Here is a 22,808-nt window from a genome sequence, read left to right on the forward strand (position 1 = left end):
CCTTTGTCCCATTCATGCTGGCCAGGACCTTGGGTGTTTGGCTTAGGCCCAGGGAGACTAGTAGAAGCCCTCTCCCTGATGCTCCACCGGGTCCTCACTGCTATACTGTTCTGGGCTCTCAATCTGCTCCTGCTCCAGCCCTCTGGATGTGCTCTTGGAGATTCTAACCCAGCTCCAAACCGAACTATATCCTTGCTGGGCTTCCCCCCAAGAATGGTTCTCAGCCTCTTCTCAAGTGAACTCCCCCTTATTAACCATACCATGCAGCAGGCCTCTGACCCTCAGACTGCAAAAAAGGCCTAACAGGACCTTTGATTCCATTTCTCAGAAGTCCTGTTCTGCCTGGTACCACACTGAACTCATTCTGCTAACTCATTGGCGCATAATTGTATATTGCCCTGCCACTTCTCTCAGGATTATTTTTTTGTATCTATATTTAGCTTTCTGTTCTATGGACAGACTACCAAATTGTTTTCCAATTGCAACAAACTCCATTCCCTAGCCTCCTTGAGGCTAAGTTTCTGCAGTAGAGTGTGAACATAAACATTTGCTACTTCTAGGTTAACCCTAAAAGACATCCTGTGTGCCCCTCCATGCTCTTCACTCTCCTGCAAGTTGGAGTAGGGCTGGCCTGACATTCTGCATTCAGCTTTTCGAGCAGGGCAAAGCCCTAGAGGAGCACAGTTCCGCGTAGTTCATGGGCAAGTTTCTATCAATGAGGAGATAAGCACCGAAATTGCAAATAAACACCTAGGAAAGTTTACAGCACTTTGACATTACTGCGAAAGACAAAGTGCATGATCAGAGGAGTATAAACCACAGCTACTGGTCTTTGCGGTACTGGAAATAAAGAAAACCAGTCTATAAACAATGAGAGTTTGAGAAGCACTGCCCTAGTGGATGGTAGAAAAACGAGATGAAAGGGACCCTTCAAACCCGAACCACTCACCTGTGAGCAAGACAGAGAAGTAAACTTCTGCCTTGGTCAAGCCACTGTGCTTTGGGAACTCTGCCCAAGAAGCCTGCAGCTGCAGGTGAAGGTACTGGCAGGAAACAGAATGGGAACATGCACTGGCTGCTCCTTCCTTGCAGCTCTCAGCAAAGCCTTACAAGAAAGAGATGAGCTCAGGGAAGAACTGTTGTAAGTTTGTAAGCAAAGAGGCAAAGGAACAGACAGCATCTGGAGATGAGATGAGAGATGTTAACTGCTGGGACCCCAAAGAACAGAAGATAATATCACCACTCACAGCCTTTCTTGAAGGCCTCTCAAGAAGATGTTGCAGAGAAGCCAAGGACCACAGGCTTCGAGTAAAGATCCACAGAAAGGTGCACTTTCCTTCCTAAGTCCATGTTTTGGAGGACTTCAAGGTGGGGATCAAAAGAGAGGGACGACAGAGGTGGGCCAAGCATAAAAGCTGGGAAGTCAGACAAGTTTAAGAACTTGGTCCAGCGGGGCGCCTGGGTGGCTCAGTGGGTTAAAGCCTCTGCCTTCGGTTCAGGTCATGATCCCAGGGTCCTGGGATCAAGCCCCGCATCGGGTTCTTTGTTCAGCAGGGAGCCTTCTTCCTCCTCTCTCTCTCTGCCTGCCTCTCTGCCTACTTATGATCTCTGTCTGTCAAATAATAAATTAAAAAAAAAAAAAAAGAACTTGGTCCATAATGAAATGTGAATGGGGTGACTGTTGAGTGGGACTGACTAGAACCAAACAGATGGGAAAGACTGGGAACTTCTTAAGGTTATTATGTTGCCAAGGAAGTCACAGCTGGGCCTGGAAAGGCCCCTGCTCACTCTCCCCCAAGGTGCACACCTTCTCCCACACTCATTTCAGATATGGCTGCAGAGGGGAACGGACAGGAAGAGCTTCACAGGTAACAAAGTCAAGGTCAGGGTCCTCGGGAGGCCTCTCCCGGAGAGCAGAAGCAGGGACCAGCCACAGAATGCCTCCGCTGCTGGGGCCGAGAGGTTCTCATTCCTGCCCAGCAGGCTTTATTATTTCTAGGCGCCTGTGACTACTACCAGTCTCCTGTTCCTCTGAATGGGAGTTTGTTTTATTTTATTTTTTTATATTGGTGTGTTTTATTTTATTATTTTTTAAATAAATATATGATGTATTATTTGTTTCAGAGAGAGAGTTTTATTTTTATGTGGTTTTCTCATTTCTCCTCTTCTATGAGATAGCAGATGCCAGCTAGTCAGAATAAAGAAAGAAACGAACATTTCAGCACTGGCAGAGAAAGCAGAGGTTAGAGAGGAAAAGGCTAGCCCTGTGGAATCTGGTAAACTAAACCCTCTCAAGGCAAGCACGGCAGGCCATGACACCCGGGTGGGCAAGTGAACCCGGGGCAAGGAGCAGAAGTTTTGGCATCAGCTGGCCCTGGGTCAGAGGGAGGCTCGTCACACTCAGCAAGAGCTTTGACCTGGCACACCTGCAGATCCAGCCAGAGCCTTTCCCTTTCTCCATAAAAATGGCACCCTAACTACAATGACTGGGATTGTTGAAGGACTGAATTAAAACAGTATTTATAGAGTGATTAGCAAGATGTCTAGCACATAGGAAGTATTAAATGGCAAATAGTACTTTCTAAGAAAGTTAGGTAGCTCAACACTTCTTTTAAAAAGTCAGTGGAGGATGGAGTTGGTTGGGCAACTGTCTTTGGCTCAGGTCATGATCCTGGAGTCCTGGGATCAAGTCCCACATCAGGATCCCTGCTCTGTGGGGAATCTGCTTCTCCCTCTGACCTCTTCCCTCTCATGCTCACGCTCTCTCTCGCTCTCTCTCTCTCTCTCTAATAAATAAATAAATAAAATCTTAAAAAAAAATAAATTCAGTGGAATATACAACTGGCATTCTGGAAGTTCAACCATTCATGCTCTGACACCATCATCTAATAAGGAGTAATGACAAATTCATCCTACGGACGACTAAAATACTAAAATAACTTCGGTTGGAAGGAGTTCCTCCCTGCCTGAGAGTGGGCCCAGGGCCACAGTGACTAAGCTGAAGGCACTACCACTTCCTTCTGCTGCTGCTTGACACCAAGCAGAGAGGCAGGGATGGAGAAGGGGGCGGAGGAGGGAGAGCAGCGACAGCACGGTGGGGTAGAGGAACACAGACCTCAGGGTCTGGCTTCAGACACCAATAGATAATCAGGTTGAGCAGAGCAGTTAAAGTACACGGCTCCCTGGGACGCCTGGGTGGTTCAGTCGGTTAAGCCAGGTTATGATCCCAGGGTCCTGGGATCAAGTCCCACATTGGGCTCCTTGCTGGGTGGGGAGCCTGCTTCACTCTCTCCGCCTCTGCCTGCCTCTCTGGCTGCTGTGGGTCCTCTCTAGCCCCACCCCCGACGAATAAATAAATAAATAAAATCCTAAAAAAAAAAAAAAAAAGCATGGCTCCCACACAAACACCAGACTCAGCAGTCAGAAACTAAGAGTTTTTCCTCTAGGATCAGGAACAAGGCAAGGATGCCCACTCTGGCCACTTCTGTTCATCATAGTACTGCAAGTTCTAGCCAGGATAATTAGGCAAGACAAAGAGTGAAAGGGGATCCACATGGGAAAAGGAGAAGTAGAATTGTGTGTTCACAGGTGACATAATCTTATATAGAGAAAACCCTAAAGGCTGCACAAAAATCTAATAAGTGAATTCAGTAAAGTTGCAGGATATAAAATAAACATACAAAAATCAGTTGTACTTCTATACACTAACAATGAACCATTCAAAAGGGAAGTTAAGAAACAATCTATGCACAATAACATCAGAAAGAGTAAAATACTGAGAAATAAACTTAACCAAAGAGGCAAAAGACTTAGACAATGAAAACTACAAGACATCAATGAAAGAAATTAAAGGAGACACAAATAAATAGAAAGACATGCTATGTTAGTGGCTAGTAAGACTCAATTCTGTCAAAATGTCCATACTAGTCAAAGTGACTTAAAGATTCAGAACTAGCCCTATCAAGATCTCAATGGCTCTTTACAAAGAAATCCTAAAATGCATATAGAATGCAAAGGATCCCCAAAAGCTGAAACAATCTTGAGAAAGAAGAACAAATTTGGAGGCTACATATTTCCTGATTTTAAAACATATTACAAAGGTACAGTAACTAAAACAGTACAGTACTGGCAAAAAGACATACATAGAAACCAAAAAAACAGAATGGAGAGCCCAGAAACAAATCCATGCATACATGGTCCACTGGTCTTCAACAAGGGTGCCCAGAAGACACAGTGGGGTAAAGACAGTCTCTTCCACAAATACTCTTTGGGAAACTTGGCATCCCCATGCAAAGGAGCACAGCCTCTGGAGTGACACAACCTAGGTCCGAAGCCTTGCTTACCAGCAAGTCAGTTAATCTCTTTGTGTCTTAATTTCCTCATCTTTAAGACAGGGATAATAAGAGTATCTTCTTCCTAAGACTGTTGGCAGATTTAAATCTGACATTCCTTTACAGTCATTATCAATAGGGTCTTGGGAAAGCTACTTGCCCTTTTTGAGCTTTAATTTTCTCTGCTGTAAAAGGGAGACAAGTTCTAAATTGTTAGGTTATTGCGTAATTAGGACAAAATGGATGAAGTAACCAATGTAAAGACCTCAGCCCACTTCCAAGTCCAGAGGAGTCAGAAGAGTCCAGTAAATTGCCTTGTTCCCAATAGGACAGGAAGTGGGGGTCTCAACAGAGACTTCTAGGAAGGGGAGACCAGAAGAGGATCCCCCTCCCTCGGAATGGGTGGGTCACCAACATAACAAGCCCAACGTCAAGGCTATCTCTCCTCTACCACCCTGTCTAGAGTCACGAACTGGTGTTTTTCACTACCACTGAAAACACTTAGATGAATATGTGTAAGAGGAGGTTAGCCAGCTGGGTTGAAACATTCTAATTATACTACCATGCTTGCTCTAGGCCACTCTGTCTGGATCTTAGAATAATCCATCAAAACACATTCATTGACATACCACTGAACAGTGGTCAAAGTAAGTTCCCACCTCTTTTCCCGTTTGATCCCTCCATGAGAGGACAGTGTAGTTTTCACCATGTTACAGAGAAGAAAACTCAAACTGGGACAGCCTGATTCACTCTCACTAGCCCTCATCTTTCTGGTCCCCAGACTCTTAGGCCACACTGACCCCTGGAACCCTTTTTCCCATATTTAATTCTATGCCCCCATGAGAAATGAAATAATGGAGATCTATTCTTACAACGACATTAATGCTTTTTGCAAGCATTTACGGATTCCACAAGAAATATAATGTGATTATAGTAAATGTCAATAAAATTTGTAAGTGTATCCCCACTTAGAAGTTTTGGCAAAAGTTTATGAGGGAAAAGTCCATATAATCCAATGAAAACAACAGAATAAAACTCTAAATACATAACAAAAAATAGCAATGATGATTCAGTTTGCCTCCTTCAGAGAAAACTCAGAAGAACAAGCAACTGGGCTGACCTCTACCACCCTGAACAATCTAACTGAAGAAAGGCCTTCTCTTAAAGCATTTTGCTTCCCCCATCAACAGCACAGTCTATCAGTTGAACTAGACCACAGAATTCAATTACCTGACTTATAAGAAATTAGACTGGAAATTAACTAAGAAAGACGAGTAATGACCTAGCCTTGCTGACATTCCTTTTCTTTTCCCTTTGTTGAGTATTCATGGAATTTGCATATGTGACAAGTTCCAACTACGCGATGGGTGAGTTCCACTGGTCCTGTTCTGGGGAACACTACTCCACCATGGAGCCCTCTCATCCCTGTCCAGCTAACATTTCCTCAGTGTTCATTCTATGCAGGAGAGAGAGAAAAGAGATGTGCAAACATTTCAAAGATGGAAAATGCCCCCTGGAAGCTCATCATCTAGAGCAGCAGGCGCTCAACCAGGGCTCATCCTCCACACACCCTTGCCCCAGGACATCTCAAAGTACCTAGAGACACATGTGTTAGACCCAGCCCGGGTGCTATGGGCATCCGGTGGGTGGAGGCCAGGAGGGCTGCTACATGTGCTACCAGGCACAGGACGGGCCCCACCACCAAGAATCATAGAGCCCAAGATGTCGGCGGTGCCAAGCTTGAGAAAGCCGAATCTAAAGGATCAGGGTGACAACTCAGAGTGTCACAGTGCAGCAGGGTGACTATGGTGTGAGCTAGCAGAGAGACAAAAGTGAGGTGCTAGCAGAGAGGTGGCTAAACAGGTGACAGAAATAGTGCTGGCAAGGGTCTAGGGAAATGGCATCTGCAGACGGCGTGGGTGAGAACGTGGAGGGATAGAGCTTGTGGGGGGAGCCACAGGTCAACACGCATTAAGAGCTTTAAAAACGTATATATACTATTTCTATCTTTGCTTTCTTTCCATTCCCATCTTCCCCTCTTCCTCTGCCTTCCATTCTCTTCCTTCCCCAGGGTCAGCTCGCGGATGAGAAGGAGGTGTGATGGGAGGCAGAGTGGGAGAGGCATGAAAGCCTGGGCTGTGGCTGGAGAGCCAAGGAGAGTGCAGGCCTCTCACAAAGGGGAGGCCCGAGGCCCTGGGGCAGGTCGGGGCAGGGCAGGGATGGGGGAGGGGAGGCAGGCCGGGCAGCTGAGAAGAAGAGGCAGCGTGACAGAACCAGGTACAGGGGAGGCCAGATGGCCTTTGGTTTCGAGACAGGCTAGCGTGAGTAGAACAGGGGAAAAAAGGCAAAATAAAAGTAAAAAGATTAAGAATAATGGGCTACAAGCTTCCTACTGCCAGAGAAGGTATGTACAAAGATATAAAGGGGTGAGAATAGAAAGATTTCTGGGCATTGGGCTAGAGTTGGAGGCATTTGTTATGAATTCATGATTTCATAATACATAGCCTTCTGTGGAAAGATTTATAAACGTATACATATATACGTGTATTTCCTACCTCTGTCCCCTGAAAGGTCTAAAGCAATGACACTCTAGAAACAATGGGCACATCAACCTTCCATATCTTTATAATATCATTCTTTACTAGAAGGGACAATGACTAGGTCAGGGAATGTAGAACAGAAGCCTGGAATATCTTGTGGTGCCAGAAAATTTTTAAATGCTCAGTGAGAAGCACCTGGGTGGTTCAGTGGTTAAGTGTCTGCCTTCAGCTCAAGTCATGATCTCAGGGGCCTAGGGTTGAGCCCCAGCATGGCACTGGGCTCCCTGCTCAGTGGCGAGCCTGCTTCTCCCTCTGCCTGCCCCTCTCCCTTCTTGTGCGCACTCTCTCTCTCTCTCTCTCGTTTTCTCTCTTTCTCAAATAAGTAATTAAAATAAAACAAAAAAAAAAACATTTTAAATGTTCAACGAATAATGGGAATATCAAAAGGACCCAGGAGCCAGCTTAGAGGGACTTCCGCTGGCCAAATGAGGACAAATTGAGCATCAGAATAAATAATAACCATAACAGATGTCAACATTTCGAATACAGAAGGAATCCATGAATACATGCGAATAGAAATGAATAAATACACGAGGGAGAAAGTTCTTCCTCAGAGTATAATGCTAATGAGTAAACACTGACTATGGAGTGATGGAAATAAAGAAGCATCAGGTAGCAACCTTCAGAGAGGTGGGTAATTCAGGCAGAAGTCCTCCAAGGAATGGTAAAGGTGGCAGGCGGAGGTTAAGGAGGAACAGGCTATTCATATAACCTCAGAGTACTTCCCCACAAACACCAGGAAATTTCAAAGGGAAAAATGGCGGATTTAAGGGGATTTAAGGGGAGGGAATCTGGACGACACCAACATACCCAGGTGCTCAAGGCACCTGTGGTAGGACAGTCTGACACGGAGCCCCTTCTAATGTGCTGTGCCCAGAAGAGCAGGAGACCACCAAAGACAAAGCACCTGAGTCTGGCTCTGAAGAAACACCTGCCAGACCCAGATGGGGAATCCACCTACAGAGTGTGAGACCCAGGAACAGCTGCAAGGACCCTAGGAACAGAGTAAGTCAGAGGAACTAACTCGGATCCTAGAAAAAGCAAGAAAAGAGACACTGGGGCATTGGGGGAATGACTGATGAATTAGGAAGGGGTTCTGTAGACTGGATGGTAGAGAGTTGCACCATGGTCAACTTCCTGATTTGGTGGCACAATGACCAATTTTGTGTGTCAACATAACCGGGTTAAGGGGTGCACAGGTAGCTGGTAAAATATTCTCTGGGTGTGTCCCTGAGGGTGTTTCCAGAAGCAATTAGCACTTGAACTGGTGAACTAACTAAAGAAGATCGCCCTCACCAATGTGAGTGGGTGCATCTTCTACTGAGAGCCTGAGTAGAGCAAAAAAGAGGAAGAAGGTCGAATTTGCCCTGTCGCTTGAACTGGGAGACACACGTCCTGTCCTTGGACATCAGTGCTTCCGGTTCTCAGACCTTCAGACAGACTGAATGACATGACACGCTTTCCTGGTTCTCCAGCTTACAGACGGCACATTAAGGGGTTTCCCAGCCTCCATGACCCTATGAGCCAACTCCTTTAATAAGCATCTTCACACATCTCTCTCTATATATAGCCTATCGGTTCTGTTTCTTTGGAAAACCCTGACGAATGCAAATGCAATGGGGATATAGAAAAAGGTCATACTTATTTCCAGTTTAGTCTAGGGAAAAGGCCCCCATTCAAAGGACTAACCTATTAAAAATCAACCAGGGCAGGAGGCAAATGAGTCAGTGAGTTCTCTATCTGAACTCTTGTTTTGGTCTTCAACAACTAGTTACCCCCAAGAGCTTAACTTTGGATTTCTTTAGCTCTCTTTGGGGAAAAAATGCCTCTGACCAACTCCACTGCCCACCTTTGACTTATAAGGTCTGACTCTATCTGGGGGCAGCTCCAGAATTTCTTTTTTTGTCCTTTAAAGATTTTTATGTATTTATTTGAGATAGCACAAGCGGGGAGGAGGGGCAGAGTAAGAGGAAGTAGCAGACTCTGAGCAGGGAGCCTGATGCAGGACTCGATCCCAGGATCAGGACTTGAGCCAAAGACAGATGTTTAACTGACTGAGCTACCCAGGCACCCCTTTCTGTAGAGGAAGGGCTTTGGGGCCACCTATCTGTGAGGGAAGACCAGGGCAGCCTTAAAGCTTTATTTACAAAGCAAGCCCACTGCTTTCGTTCAGACAGCATGTTTGTTCAGAGGGCCTTTGGATAAATTGGTGGTATTTATGGAGGGGCTTAACTGCCTTCCAACCCAGCCCTGCCACCTGCCAAGCCATCCCTGAGAAGACCACAGAATCTGCATGGGGCTAAGGTAAGGCCAGAGCTAGCAGCACCTCCAGCCTCATGTCCCAGAGAACAATATAGCCACCAGGCTAACAGATGAGTAAGTAGGGGGCTGACTAACATCTTTAGGAAGGGCTGAAGCAGGCTGTACAGGGCAGGTTGTTTTCAGAGTGACACCCAGTCTGGCCCAGCCTAAGATGTATGAATGATTCACATCTGAGGAGGGGAGGCAAGGTCTGTGGGAGCTGGTGATGTCAGGGGTCAAGGCAAAGGAGGAGTTCATGGCAAGAGGCAGACAGGACTGGAGGACAGGTGTCAGGTACCACACAGGAAGGGTCAGCAGATAAAGACAGATGAGGGATAAGGAGAAGGACATCAGCCTGGGGAACAAAGAGAGATAGGTGCCACCCGGGAAACCAAAACCTTCCTCTCACTGGGTACTACTCTCCTGGCTCACCAGGAGAGCAACACATCTTTCAGACTCGAATTAAGTAATTAGCTTAATTGTTTACAGCAGGGAAATGCACCGTTTTGGTTTAGTGCTTTGCAGGGTGGATCTTAAAGACCCAAGTTAGCAAGAAGGCACAGGTCAGGGAGGGTGGCATCAGGCAGTCCTGTCCAATGTCCAGCAACTGCACAACCACGCTCTTCTGACTCACTGGCTGGTGAGCCGGCTCTGTGTTTTTGTCCACTAAGCACTGAGATGAGCAAACAGTACAGGTGATTCTAAAAAGAATTATAGTCTCTTCAGAACTCTGCCCTGTGCCTCCAATCACACACGGTTAGGCCATCTCAGTCCTGAAACTTCTGTTCCTTATGCATTCCCCATAGGGCAGTTTCGCAACCTCTGGCAGGATTTCCTCCCTGAAGTCCGCTTCAACATGAGAGGGCAGGAGAGAGAGGTGTGGAGGGACGGCAGTTGAGCCCACCCAACACCCACACGGACATCCGACCACCCCCACGCAGCCTGCCTGGGGTGTCCCACAATGTTTATGTAGTCCTCTCTGGGTGCAAAGCTCTTTCACATAGATGATTTCATGGAACCCATCACACACGCATGTAGGCAGAAAAGGAATTACTATCCCTGCTGTATAAATGGGAAAACGGATTCAAGGACAACACGTGGTTTATTCAAGGTCACAAGAACTCACAAAGGCAGGGCTGGGGCTAGAACCCAGACTGCTGTGCTCCAAGGGCCTCTCTAATTCAGCATTCTAAAAGCACAAAGTCTCAGGGCTTCTGCGGACAGGGCCACACCCCTCTCACCTCCACCTTCCTCATCCACGGTGGGACTAAGTCCCAGGGGACTCCTCCACGGCCATGCAGAATCCAGGGTGAGCAACAAAGGAGCAGCAAGGCCAAAGAGGAGGTGGCTCAGTCCTTGCAGGAGGAACGATGGAGGGAAGAGAAAAGGGCCAGGAAACTGGGGAGAGCAAGCAAGCCAAGTACGGCAACACCTCTAAGTTGCCTCACCTACGCCGTGGGGATCTACATTTGCACCCATGTTTACAGAAATACCAATATTTTAAAGTTTATCTTGGAGGAAAAGATGGAAACCAGCATTTAAGGAGTACTTCCTGTATGTATATCAGAGACTCTGCTAAGTGCTTTCTTTTCTAATCTTGGGAGGTGGATATAAGCTTCATTTTCACAGACAAGGAAATTAAGGCTTAGAGAAATGAAGCAAGGTCACAAAGCCTGGCCTGGAACAAAGGCTGGCCTGACTGTGAAGCCCTGCTCTTTTCCTTATACTGCATTAATAATGCCCTGGGCCTGGGCTCTGCCATTTAGAAGCTTGCAATCAGGCTTAACCACTCTGTTGGGTCTAATCACAGACAAGAAAGCATTCTGAACTAATGTATCCTCCAAGGGGAATGGCTAATAGGTAATTTGAGTTATAGTAATTCCCAATTGAGTTACAAGGATTCCCCTTGCCCCAGCCCAAAGAAATAAGACGTTGGCCTTAAATTATGGTGCATTTCTGCCCTGCGTCAAAAAGACGGAGAACTTGAGGGAGAAGCAGCCCACCGTGGGTCTGTATATATGACTTGGAGAGGGTGTGTCTTGGTTGCTGCCTGGCTACAATGCTGTGTGTGCATCTGTCCCCCTAAGTGTATGTGTTTTGGAAAGATGAGAGAAAGCATGAGCATGTGTAGACTCTCAAATAGGTTCTGAGGAACGTACCCCAAAAAAGCAATCACATGTCTTAACTGTTTTCATTTCAGTCTTCATTGATAGGAAACATACGCAGATCTGTTCTATCAAACCTCCTATAAAACCACCAGATACCTAAAATAGATCTGATTTAATATAAAGAGGCTGGTATCAGTTTACACATTTGTCAGATTTAGGGAAGACGACATGTCATTTATAGTTAAATCAAAGCCAGAAATTTGGAATGCTAATAATAAAAAAAAAAAAAATAAGAAGAATGTGCCCAAATGATCTGCTTTCCTAGTCACATGGTAGTGACAATCAGGATCAGTTCTGTTCAGATGGTTAAATGTCCAGATCGGACATGTCTAGTACATGATCTAGGTCCATACAGTCTCAAGGCACAGGAGACAACTCTAGAAGCTTATCTCAAGTACATCAACCTTGCTGGCAGGATTTGTTTGCTGCTCTTTTTAGAATGGTCTAGTTTGTTTAGACAAGCATGAGGTTAACAGAACCAAGGTTGTGTGTTTCTAACTATGACTTCCAATTGGGGGGAAAAAAAAAAGGAAAATTCTATTTACTGGGCTCAGACCACACAAATGTCTTAGGGGAAGCAGGGTTAGCAACTAGGGATTCTTCACTAGGAACTTCAACCACTCTCCTTAGCAACAGAAAAGTCCATGCACTGATGAAATGTCAGACAGTGTATGGGCGTATAACCTATTGGTAAAGAAGGGATTATCTGTCTGTAACTGCCATTAGTTTATTCTCCGACTTAAACCTTGAAAAGCTAAGCGGACCTGAACTTCTAAAGTAACATTCCAAGACCAGGTAATACTCTGGGCAGCAAAGGCGTGAGAAGGGAGAAATGCGTTGCAAAGACAGTAACAAATTACAGAGACACATTTCGTGGAAATTACTCGGTTAAAAATCGCTTTTGAGGGCCGTTTTAATGATTACCTTAATAAGACTAAATTGTTTCCAATATTCACCGTCACTACTCAAATTACAAGTTGAGAAACTTCTAAGCAATTTTGGGTCGTCGCAACTTGCTGCGGGAATGCAATAAAGTAACAATGCTACAGAACAAAGCACTTTTGTCTGTCGCTGGTGAGGGGGATCGCGGGCACCCTCGCTCATTCACAAAGCACCACCCCCCACAGTGTTACCAGTTGGTTAATAATCTCTATTTCCGGAATCTTTATGCCTTGCACACATCCAGCTTTTCTCCGGACACACCATCGTACCGGGCGTAAATGGAGGCTGAAAAATGTGACATCCCTGGGCTCCGCCGGAGAATCTCAGTTAACCGTCGGCGGGTGTTAAGGCCGAGCTCGGAAAAGAAGCACCTGGGCGAAAGCGGAGGGAGCCTGCGCCGCGCTCCCGGCGCCCGGCCCACCACACAGCACGCGCGGGGCAGCGCCGATCTGGCATCCCGGTGGCTTCTCGCGCCAAGGAAAACAGTGGGGGGAGGGCAACATGCGCCCCCCAGAGAGTCTCGTCCCAGGTGCTCCGAGTGGTTTTGGCGTCCGCCGGGCCGCCAGGCAACCCTGGAGAGCCGCGGCTCCCGCCCGGCGGAGGTGCGTCCCAGCCTCTCCCCAAGCGCGCCCCGGCCCGCCCGGGCTCCGGGAACCCTCCCAGCGCCCGGTGCCCGCACTCACCGCTCGCGCTCGCCCGCCACCGAGCCCGGGAGCGGGGGCCCCTGCGGCTGCCGCATGCCCTCGGGGCCGAGCGCGATGAGGCGACCGGAGGCCGGGCTCTGGCCGGGCGCACGGGGCAGTGGAGGACAAGGCGGGCGGGCGGCGGCGCGCCTCCTATCCAGCGGCTTGTGACACGCCCGGAGCCCAAGGAAAGTTTGGCAGAGCGAGGGGTGGTGCCGAGGGGGCGCGTCCCCGCCCTGCCCCGCCCTGCCCCAGACGTCCGAGCGTTCCCACGGGAGAGCGCCCCCCACCGGCGAGGCACGGATCTGTGCGCCCGGGCGCTCCTGTGGGTGCTGACCTGCCTGGAACTGGTCCCCACGAGGGTGGCAGGCCCGAAGCAGGACATGGCACCCACTAAAGGACCGTGAGCAGCCACGGGGCTCACAGAGCCATACCTCGGAGCGCGGTATTAAAGCGCTGTCCCTCTCTCCTCACTCTCCTGGGAGAGATGTGAAGGGGCTGGGGGTAAGTGTGGCCCAACCCCCCAGGGGAGGCAGGCTCACTGCCAGGCTGAATGCTTGCTCTAAAACTTGAACCCTAAAGCTATCCCAGGGTGCAGGCAGCCCCCAGAGGGCAAGCATATTCACGTGCTTCTGACCTGGAGCCTTTCCTGGGCAACTTTTTGTTGAAACAAGATATTAAAAAACAAAAACAAAACCAAAAAAATTTACAAGTTCTTGAGAGAGGCTGTTTAACCTCCTGGGGTAAATAGTTCCGGATACTTTGTTTTTCAAAGCTGAAATAGACTCCGTTGACCCACCTTTGGTAAAGAAAGATGCAAAGGGAAACAATGTCTGTTCTCAAGACTTTGTTCTCTCTGAACTTTGCAAAGCAAAATGAAGTCTCAGACACGCTAAAGGCTGGGACTTCCTGATAACTTCACAGAGAAAAATACTGTGAAGTGAGATCCTTCTTACTCACACTTCAAAACCTCAGGAAAGGCCAAGAGCCTGTGCCCAGAGGTCTGGCTGTAGCCCTTGGCCATTCGTTCATTCCTTGTCCATTCAATGTTGATAATAGGACTTCCTGTCAACTAGGAACCATATGCCAGGACATGGACTGTATGGTAAATTGCCCCCTACCATCCAAGAAATGGAACTTTCTCTGAAGATAATATTTTAATGTTTTATTCCTTACGTGATGGACCTCATCCCAGAGAGCATGACATCCTGCTACACCTCCAGCTTTCACAGGGATATGGATAAATCTTGAGTGACATGTGGCAATTTTCGTTGCTTCACCTGGGTGTTCAGAAAATTCCTGTAGTGTCCTACAGATGAATGGTATAGGAGGGCTACAACTTGCAGAGCTAGTGCTAAAGAAAGATCCTGTTTACTGGGACAAGGAAAAACGTGGCAGATGATATATGAGAACAAGGTGAGGGGAGTGAACAGCTCAACTCCAACAGCTACAGTGCTGAAAGGGCAACTGGGCGCACACAAAAATTCGCAACCACCAGCACTCAGACACTGCTAACGTGTAGTATGTTGAGTAAGTTGTTGTAACTATAAACGAGCAACTGTAAACACCGGTTGAAGCCTTCTTTTGCTGGAAAATTTTTCCAGGTTCCAAACAACTTACTAGCAAAGGCACTGGGGAAACATTATTGTGTTGTAACTTGGGAACTTCCTGAACTTGAGCATTGCAAAAGAGAACAGGGATTCTGGAAAGCCAAATGTGATTACCATTAATATAGGAGTCCTAAACAAAGGAGAAAGGAGAAGGGAATATGGTGAACTGGGTTGCGAAAGGAAACAGACATTCCAGCTAGACGATTTTTTTAACTAATGTGGGTCAGAAGTGAGGGAAAGGCAAGAAAGTTAACCAGAAAAGAAAAGTGAGGGGAAGAGGCAGGGAGAATACCCAGCTTATAGACTTATGGGCAGGAAAGGACAAAAGGGACAAGAGGCAAAGCACAAGTAAAAAGAAAGATGTGGCCCCAAATTCTCACGTTTGAAAAGAAGCTTCTGTTGGGAGTATCCACCAGAACCTTCCTTAAGTCCTTATAGGTTCTGTGGTGTCTCACTTCTCTAACAAAATGTTTTTATTAGTAAAACTGAAGTTGCCGTGGAAAATGACAAATGCCATGGTTGAGGGTATACTTAGCTTTAGAGATCATTGGTTGGAAACTCATCCAAAACTTTTTCAACATTTGCTGATGAGGTTCCTATATCCTGAGTGTTATGTTTTGTGTTCCTGGAGATACAAAAATTTACAACATTGTTTCTATAAGGGCAAGAAAGGGACATTCCACAGCACTTGATGAAAGGGAATTGAGATGGCTGAAGGAGCAATTTTAGCCTTGGAGAACTTTTGTCTACCAACATCTACTTAGCAAAGAATAACTGCTGCACAATAAATATGTAAACAGATAAAACTAAAACCCAGCCTGACACCTACTATAGTGAGTGGCAACACAGGACTCAGGCATGTCATCTCTCCCTCTCAGGATTTATGGTAAGAGACTCATGTTCCTCTGCTCCCTACTTGTTTTGGACCTCTGATGGCATGAGCAGAAATTCATAGACTTATCATTCTCAACTTTGGGAAGTCTGAGCTGAAACTGTTAAAATTTTGCTCCTCTGTACTAATTGGCAAAGAAGATGCCTACAGCAGATGAATAGTGAGAGAAAGTGGAAGGGCACAAGAGATGTAAGTGGTATCTGAAATAACAGTTAGCTAGAAGATGCTGAGGATAAACTGAGGCAAAAGGGTAACTCTATAGAACCCAAAAGAAAAGCAAGATGATGGCCCCATAGAGTACCTCTCAACTGCATGTAACTCGAAGTGGAAAGGAGCAAAGTCACAGAAATATTCAACAAATACCAAAAAATCAAAAATCCAACTCAAGCTCATTTAAATTGAGCAAACTGTCTCATATGATGTATGTAAGTCATTCAAAATTTCTTCTTAGATACACATCTTTTCATTTCTTACTTTCCACATAGTTTTATGCTTTAGATAAGACTAACCAATTTTGAAAACAAAAGTCATGATGAGAATCTTGCTGTAGCAAAAATGAAAATACATTATAAAAGCATCACGAGTAGGTGCCCCTGGACTCAGATTTGAGCCTGTCATGCAGGCATAATTCACTTGCAAAAGCAGCCTGGTTTGGTTGATTTAGATTAGATGGTGAATTTAATTAATAATTAAAACAATATGACACTGGTACGAAGCTAGAAAGACAAAATATTAGACCAGAATACCTATCCATCCCATATACAAATCATAGTAAGTATAGAAGAAGCTGACATCCTGAATCAGTAGGGAAGGGAAGGCCTATTCAGTCATTTGCCCTGCTCTAATTCATTGACCTTTGCGGAGAAATAAGGTTAGACACTTATAAGAGCAACTCATATGCATGAAAGTGTTAGTTTGTTAAAAAGGAGAAGGAACCATAAAACAAGCAGAAGCAAAGATTAATATATATTTGATTTAAAGCTTGTAAAAAATAAAAATATAAAATTTGTGATGAACTTTTTTAAAAAAAATATTTTATTTATTTATTTGTCAGAGAGAGAGAACAAGTAGTGGGAGCATCAGGCAGAGTGAGAAGCAGGTTCCCCACCAAGCAAGGAGCCTGATGTGGGACTTGATCCCAAGACCCTGGGATCATGACCCGAGCTGAAGGTAGATGCTTAATTGAGCCACCCAGGTGTCCCTGTGATGAACTTTTTTAAACTTCAGAGCAAGGGAAAAAAAATCACAGAAGAAATTATTAACTAAGCTGATTGCATGCAAATTAGATGCTCCTACACATAATAAAAATAGTCCTGTAAATTTAAATTTTAGAAATCAAACTAGAAACTTGGGGAAAGACCATTTGCCACATGTGATAGGTGATAGATTAACACCCTTCCTACCTTAGTTATTGAGAGGCATGTAGAAAATGAAAAGATTAACATCAAAACAAAAATAAGGCAAGTATATGGGCAACTGGAAAAGAAGGAATACACGTGACCAAAAATATATGAAGATAAATTTCAAACACTCTAATAGTAAGACAAGTGGAAATGAATATGGGAGACTACTTTTCACCTATCCGATGGCAAAGGTTTTTGATTACAGAGATTGCCAATACGAGCTAAGGTATAAGGGGAAAAGGTGACTTCTTGTGGTGTGGGTAGGAATTCAAATTGGGAAAACTTTTCTGGTGGACAGTTTGCAATCGAGTATCTTCCATTCATTCCCAGGAACATAGTTGTTTTTCACATTTTAGTGTCTCTAAATTGAGATGTGTTTTATGATCCCCGTCAGCCAAGCAGTGCTCGTGAGTTAGTTACCACCGGCTGCCTCTGTGCACCGGGTTTTGAAGACTGGGTGTCAGCTGTTGGATGGAATCCTGGAGCAAAGAGTGGAGAACATTTTTAATATATGCTGCATCAAAATGCTTCCGATGCATTCAGGCCGAGGACCACACTGTGTCAAAAAGTGATTTCAAAGAATGAGGAAGTTCAGGAATGAATACCTTAGCCAGGGTTTTTGCTTCTTCTTTCCGGGTACAAAAGATCAAAATACAAGCTGTCCCCCCTGCAAGGTGCCTCAGTCCATTAAGCATCTACCTTTAGCGCAGCTCACGATCCCAGAGTCCTAGGGTTGAGCCCCACTTCGGGCTCCCTGCTCAGTGGAGAGCCTGCCTCTCCCTCTGCCTGCTCTCTCTCTCTCTATCAAATAAATAAAATCTTTAAAAATAATAATAATAAAATATAAGTTAACTGTATTTTGAGATACAATTTCAATAAAGAAAGATTTCAATTATTGAAAGAGAAAGCTCTTTCAATAATTATAAAAGATATAGTGTTAAGAAAGCACTGTGTTTAATTGGCATCATCTTCCTTTTTGGTATCACATAAAATAACAGTGCACATCACAATTTATGAGACCTTGGGTATGATGCACTATGATATCTTAAGAACCCATACCATTTGTTCATACTGTTTGACCCAGCAAATTCATATTTGGAAAGTTATCCTAAAGACACCATTAGAGGCATGCAGAAATTTTAGTACAAATATAAACATTTCAGTATTATTTATACAACTGAAATGTTAAAAACAACCTAAAAGTCTAACCTGCAAAACTCAATAAGAAATTGATCAAATAAGTTAGCACACATTCATAGGACTGAATGGTATCTAGCCTTAATAATGATGTTCTCAAAGAATATATAATGACTTAGGAAGATATTCCTCATTGCATATTAAATTCGGTCAATGTGTCTATTTGAATTTTCTCATTTTTATTTTATTTAAGCAAAATTTGCATAACATGAAAGGAAGCATTTTAAAGTGAATAAATAATAGAGTGGCATTTAGTACATTCATAGTGCTTCTATGTCCGCAAGCATGCCTGTCACCCCAAAAGGAAACCACATACCCACTGTATTTCATATTAAATTTTTATAAAAAGTAGAAAACAAAACCATTTAACTAAATCTGTTTTCTTTTGAAAACACGTTTGCCTACATAAAAGAAAAACTACCCCTATATGTTAACTGTAGATATAAAGGGCAGGCCAGATTATGTACATTTTTATTTTTTACATATTTTGCTGTATTTTCAAAATGTTATGCCATGAGCATGTATAACTTTTGTAGCCTAAATGTTTTACAAATAATATTTTAAGTGGTAAATTCTTATAAATAAATAGTCCTGTGGATCACATACCTTTTCAAATATAAATAACTATGAATAAGGAAAGCATATCATCAAATAGCGATGGGAGGGTTTGTTCAATTTTATATGGTCCAAGAAACCAGATTCTAAGGGCAAAAGATTCGTTTCTTGTTTTACGCATTTTTTGCTTGACTCCTTTTAGTGGAGATTCACTGGAATATTGATTTCTCATATCTGTGAACTTGGCTAGTGAGCTACCACAGGCAAACACAGCACTTCTCAAAGGAAACGTCCCAAGCAAAAACTAGGAGGCTAGCATTGCAATTGTGAGTCCTTTACCAAAATCCTTTATAATGAGCCTTGGAGACCAAGGCATGGGAAATGATCATCCACCATCACCAGGGAAAAGTGAGATTTTTCACTCAAGATAACAATGCCCCAAATCTCCCCTCCCCCAAGCAGACTTCATTTTCACAACCACTTCACTTTCTTTACAATTATGATGAAATTGCGTTTGGAGATAATAATTGAGGTTTTCTTTGACTGCTTTTCCTTATTGCCCCTCTGATTCCTGATCATTCATTGTTCTCTGGAGCATTTAATAAAGAAGAACACAAAACAACATGTCTTTCAGAGAAAAAAAACCTGGAAGAATAAAAGAAATCAGTTCTCAGCTCCTGGTTTCCTAAACAGATTTCCTTAAACTCATAGCACACACATGCACAAAATAAACACCAAGGTTTGTGCTTTGTAAAAGATGGGTACTCTTGAATTTCAAAGCCCTACATGCTGAAAGAAGCTTAATATAAACTTTCTTTTTTTCTTTTCTCCCCAGAAACAGTCAACTAGAAGAAAACAGATGGGAGAACCAGACCACCCTCCCTGAAGACGAGATAAGGTTTCCTGCCTGGGGAGAAGAATTTGAGCTGGAGAAGAAGCAACACTGAGATAGCTCTGGGCGGAGGTTTCTGACCCCTCACCCTTCCTCAGGCGAAGTTGTTAGAGCAACATAGATGCTCCCTTGAGTTAGCAACCCAGGGATGATAGGATAGATTGTATTAATTAAAAATAAAAGCTGCCCCTCCCTAGGGGAGAATTATACCTCTCTGCTTATCCATTTGACTTGCTATGGCCAACAAAGTGTGTGACGTACTATCCAGCAGAAGGTTCTCTGTGTTCTCTTTTCCCCTGCCCTGGCATCAGCGGTGTCAGAGAGAGGCAGCTCCATCAGCCTGGATCCAGGAAGGAGGAGGTCATGGAGCAGCACCATGGCTGACCTGAATGACATCCAAGGAAGAAGTAGACCTTTGTCCTTCTAAGCAGCTGAGATTTGGGGGGCATTCGTCACCGCAGCATAACCTAGCCTGTCCTAACCCACACAAGCACAGAGTCCTATACCCTGCTGTCCATCTGAGACTTGGATAGGAAGCGTTCATACATGCGTGCTCCATGTCACTGTGACAGGGGAACAGCGATACCCAAGTGGTGACATGGTGTAGCTAAACACAAGAGGAACTGAATCCACTCTCTCTGAGTTCTCTGTGGGTCCCAGAGTGAGGCAGAACAGCCCTGACGTCAGTTCCTCACAGAAAAGTACCTAACGGGGAACACTGGCAGCAGATGCAGCAGGGACAGACGTCAGAATGATTAGGAGAAGGGATCATTTCTCAAAGGGATGTAGTGAAGCAGGTTCTCATTACCTACCCGCTTCACCCCAACTCCTGAACACTGCAAAGTCCATTTGGAACTTAGATCCCACAACAGGGAAAGAAATGGGAGGGACAGAAGCCTAAGGATAGATAAACTTCAAATGACCAAGGTCATTGAACTGGCCCGAGTTTACCTGGCAAGTAACAGGACATGACAGTAACAGTAACATTCAGTTCTGTCAGTGATAGAAATAGGAGGTACAAGATAGAGTTTAGATTCACTTTTAGAAAAAGAGTTGTGTGTTCTCCTGCAAAGTTGGCAGCCTGAGAAATTTGTATACACTACACCAGGATACTCTAAGAGGGCATCATGGAGGGGGCATATATTCCATAATGTGGGGTGCTGAGGGTCCACTCAGATAAGGATGAAGCCATGTGTGGGCAATGGTAACCCCTTGTATAGTAGGCTAACTTCTCCCAAACTTGGTGCTCAAGCTATTGACTAGATATCTGCCTTACCTGAGTCAGGCACCAAGAATCTGCTATTAGCAACACTTTCGGCTGCACAAATATTTATTCTGGTAAACCTGATAGAGAAAAAGGAGAGAGTTGTAAATAGTTTGTTAGAATTTTCTGCATTCTATGCACTAAACTTTTCCCCTTGTTTTGCAAGAGAAAGCTGTAATATGACATTAACATTCTTATATCTGAGATTGATTTATTCAATTGGATTTGATAAAGACTGGCCAGATTAATATTTAATGTTCTTGTATAATTTGAATAATACAATTGACTTGGACATGAATGCACTATAAAAACAATTTGAGCTGTTAATCTTTAGCCCATTTAAAATAGAGGGTTGACTCATTCAAAATGAAAGATCAAGAGCTAAGAAGTTTTGAGTTCTTTTTAATGTGATTAAGTTTGAAACTAGAAATACAATACAAGATACAATATAAACTAAAATACAGTATAAAATAAAATGGGATTTTGTAATTTTACAAAAGAAACACTTTATAGTAATTGTATCAAGTAATTTTATACTTGGCTTTTCAATCATTAATAAACATTTTACTTACAAACAAGAAAATATCACGATAAATTATCTTGCTGTAAAAGAAGAAGATTTTTTAGGAGACTCAAAATCTTAATTTTTTTTAATTACTGTGGTATGATTTACTTTCATTATATTGTATTATACTAGGAATGGATATAGTGGAGGCAAATAACAATGAGGGGGAAGTATAAATATTAGTAAGGATAATGATGACTCATGTATGTAGGAATAAACATCAATTAAAAAATACTAACACAAGGGTGCCTGGGTGGCTCAGTTGGTTAAGCATCTGCCTTTGGCTCAGGTCATGATCCCAGCATCCTGGGATCAAGCCCCACTTTGGGCTCCCTGGTTAACAGAAGGCCCTGCTTCTTTCTCCCTCTCCAACTCCCCCTGCTTGTGTTCCTTCTCTCACTGTGTCTCTCTCTGTCAAATAAATAAATAAAATCTTTAAAAAAAATTTTTTTTAAGTACTGAAAACCAAAAGAATAAAAATAAGACACGTTATAGAAGTTTATCATAGAAGATTGTGTTAATTAAAGTATCTATAACTTCTAAGACTTGTTGTCAAGTTCAAAAACTTCAGTATGCTCCACCATAGTTATTAGACAATCCTGCCCAGTTTCACTCAGTGTCTATAGCTATAAATGCAACAAAGTTAATTACCTCCAAATATAGTGAGAATTAAAAAAAATAGTATATTGGAGCAATTTTTAAGATGTTTATTTTTAGGAAAAAAACAGTTATTTCATGATAATAAAAGAGTCTTATATAACAGACCTTCAAAATAAATAAAATAAAAATTAACATAACTAAAAGGAGCAACAGACAATATCCACAATTGACAAATCCAAAAGCAATAGGCAAATCCACAGTCATAGTTGGAGACTTATATTGTACCTTTTCTATTTATAAAATATGTAAAATATTAAAAATCAGGTTATAGATGATTTGAGCAACACTATCAAGCAACTTGACCTTGACTTAATTGGCATTTATGAAGCATTATGGGCATAATGCTATAAAATAGCACTGTAAAATACGTATTTTTAAAGTATACATGTAACATCAGGAGATAGGCCATATTCTGAATCATAAAGCAAGTTTCAGTACATCTAAGAGGACTAAAATTATTCTCTGGCCAAAAGGGTAATAAATTAGAAGCCAAAACCAAAAACGTCTAGAAAATCCCCAAATATCTGAAAACTAAGTAACATACCTAAAAATAACCTATGAATTAAAGAAGAAATCTCAAGAGAATTTAGAAAATACTTTGAATCGAATGATAATGAAAACATTACAAATCAAAATTTAGGGGCTATTGGCCAAAGCAGTACTTAGAGAGGGATGTTTATAGCTTCTAATGTTTCTATTTGAAAGAAATGGAGTTTAAAAATTAACAATCTAAGAAGCTAGAAAA

The 22,808-nt window shown here is 43.6% G+C and overlaps 1 protein-coding gene across 2 annotated transcripts in view; it reads right to left on the reverse strand.

Annotated features, from left to right (window-relative positions):
• The window catches only part of LPAR3 (lysophosphatidic acid receptor 3), a 77,705-nt gene extending 64,472 nt beyond the window's left edge, over positions 1–13,233 (reverse strand). Inside the window, exon 1 of one of the 2 annotated variants that reach the window (XM_082688198.1) lies at positions 13,026–13,233. The gene's annotated coding sequence lies outside the window, so the exon portion shown is untranslated. Of the gene's footprint in view, positions 1–12,611; positions 13,005–13,025 lie in introns of those variants that run through there. The other variant, XM_082688199.1, reaches the window with a different exon arrangement.
• Between the last annotated feature and the right edge of the window lie 9,575 nt (positions 13,234–22,808).

The sequence above is a fragment of the Mustela nivalis genome, assembly GCF_964662115.1.
Source record: "Mustela nivalis genome assembly, chromosome: 10".
Lineage (NCBI taxonomy): Eukaryota > Metazoa > Chordata > Mammalia > Carnivora > Mustelidae > Mustela > Mustela nivalis.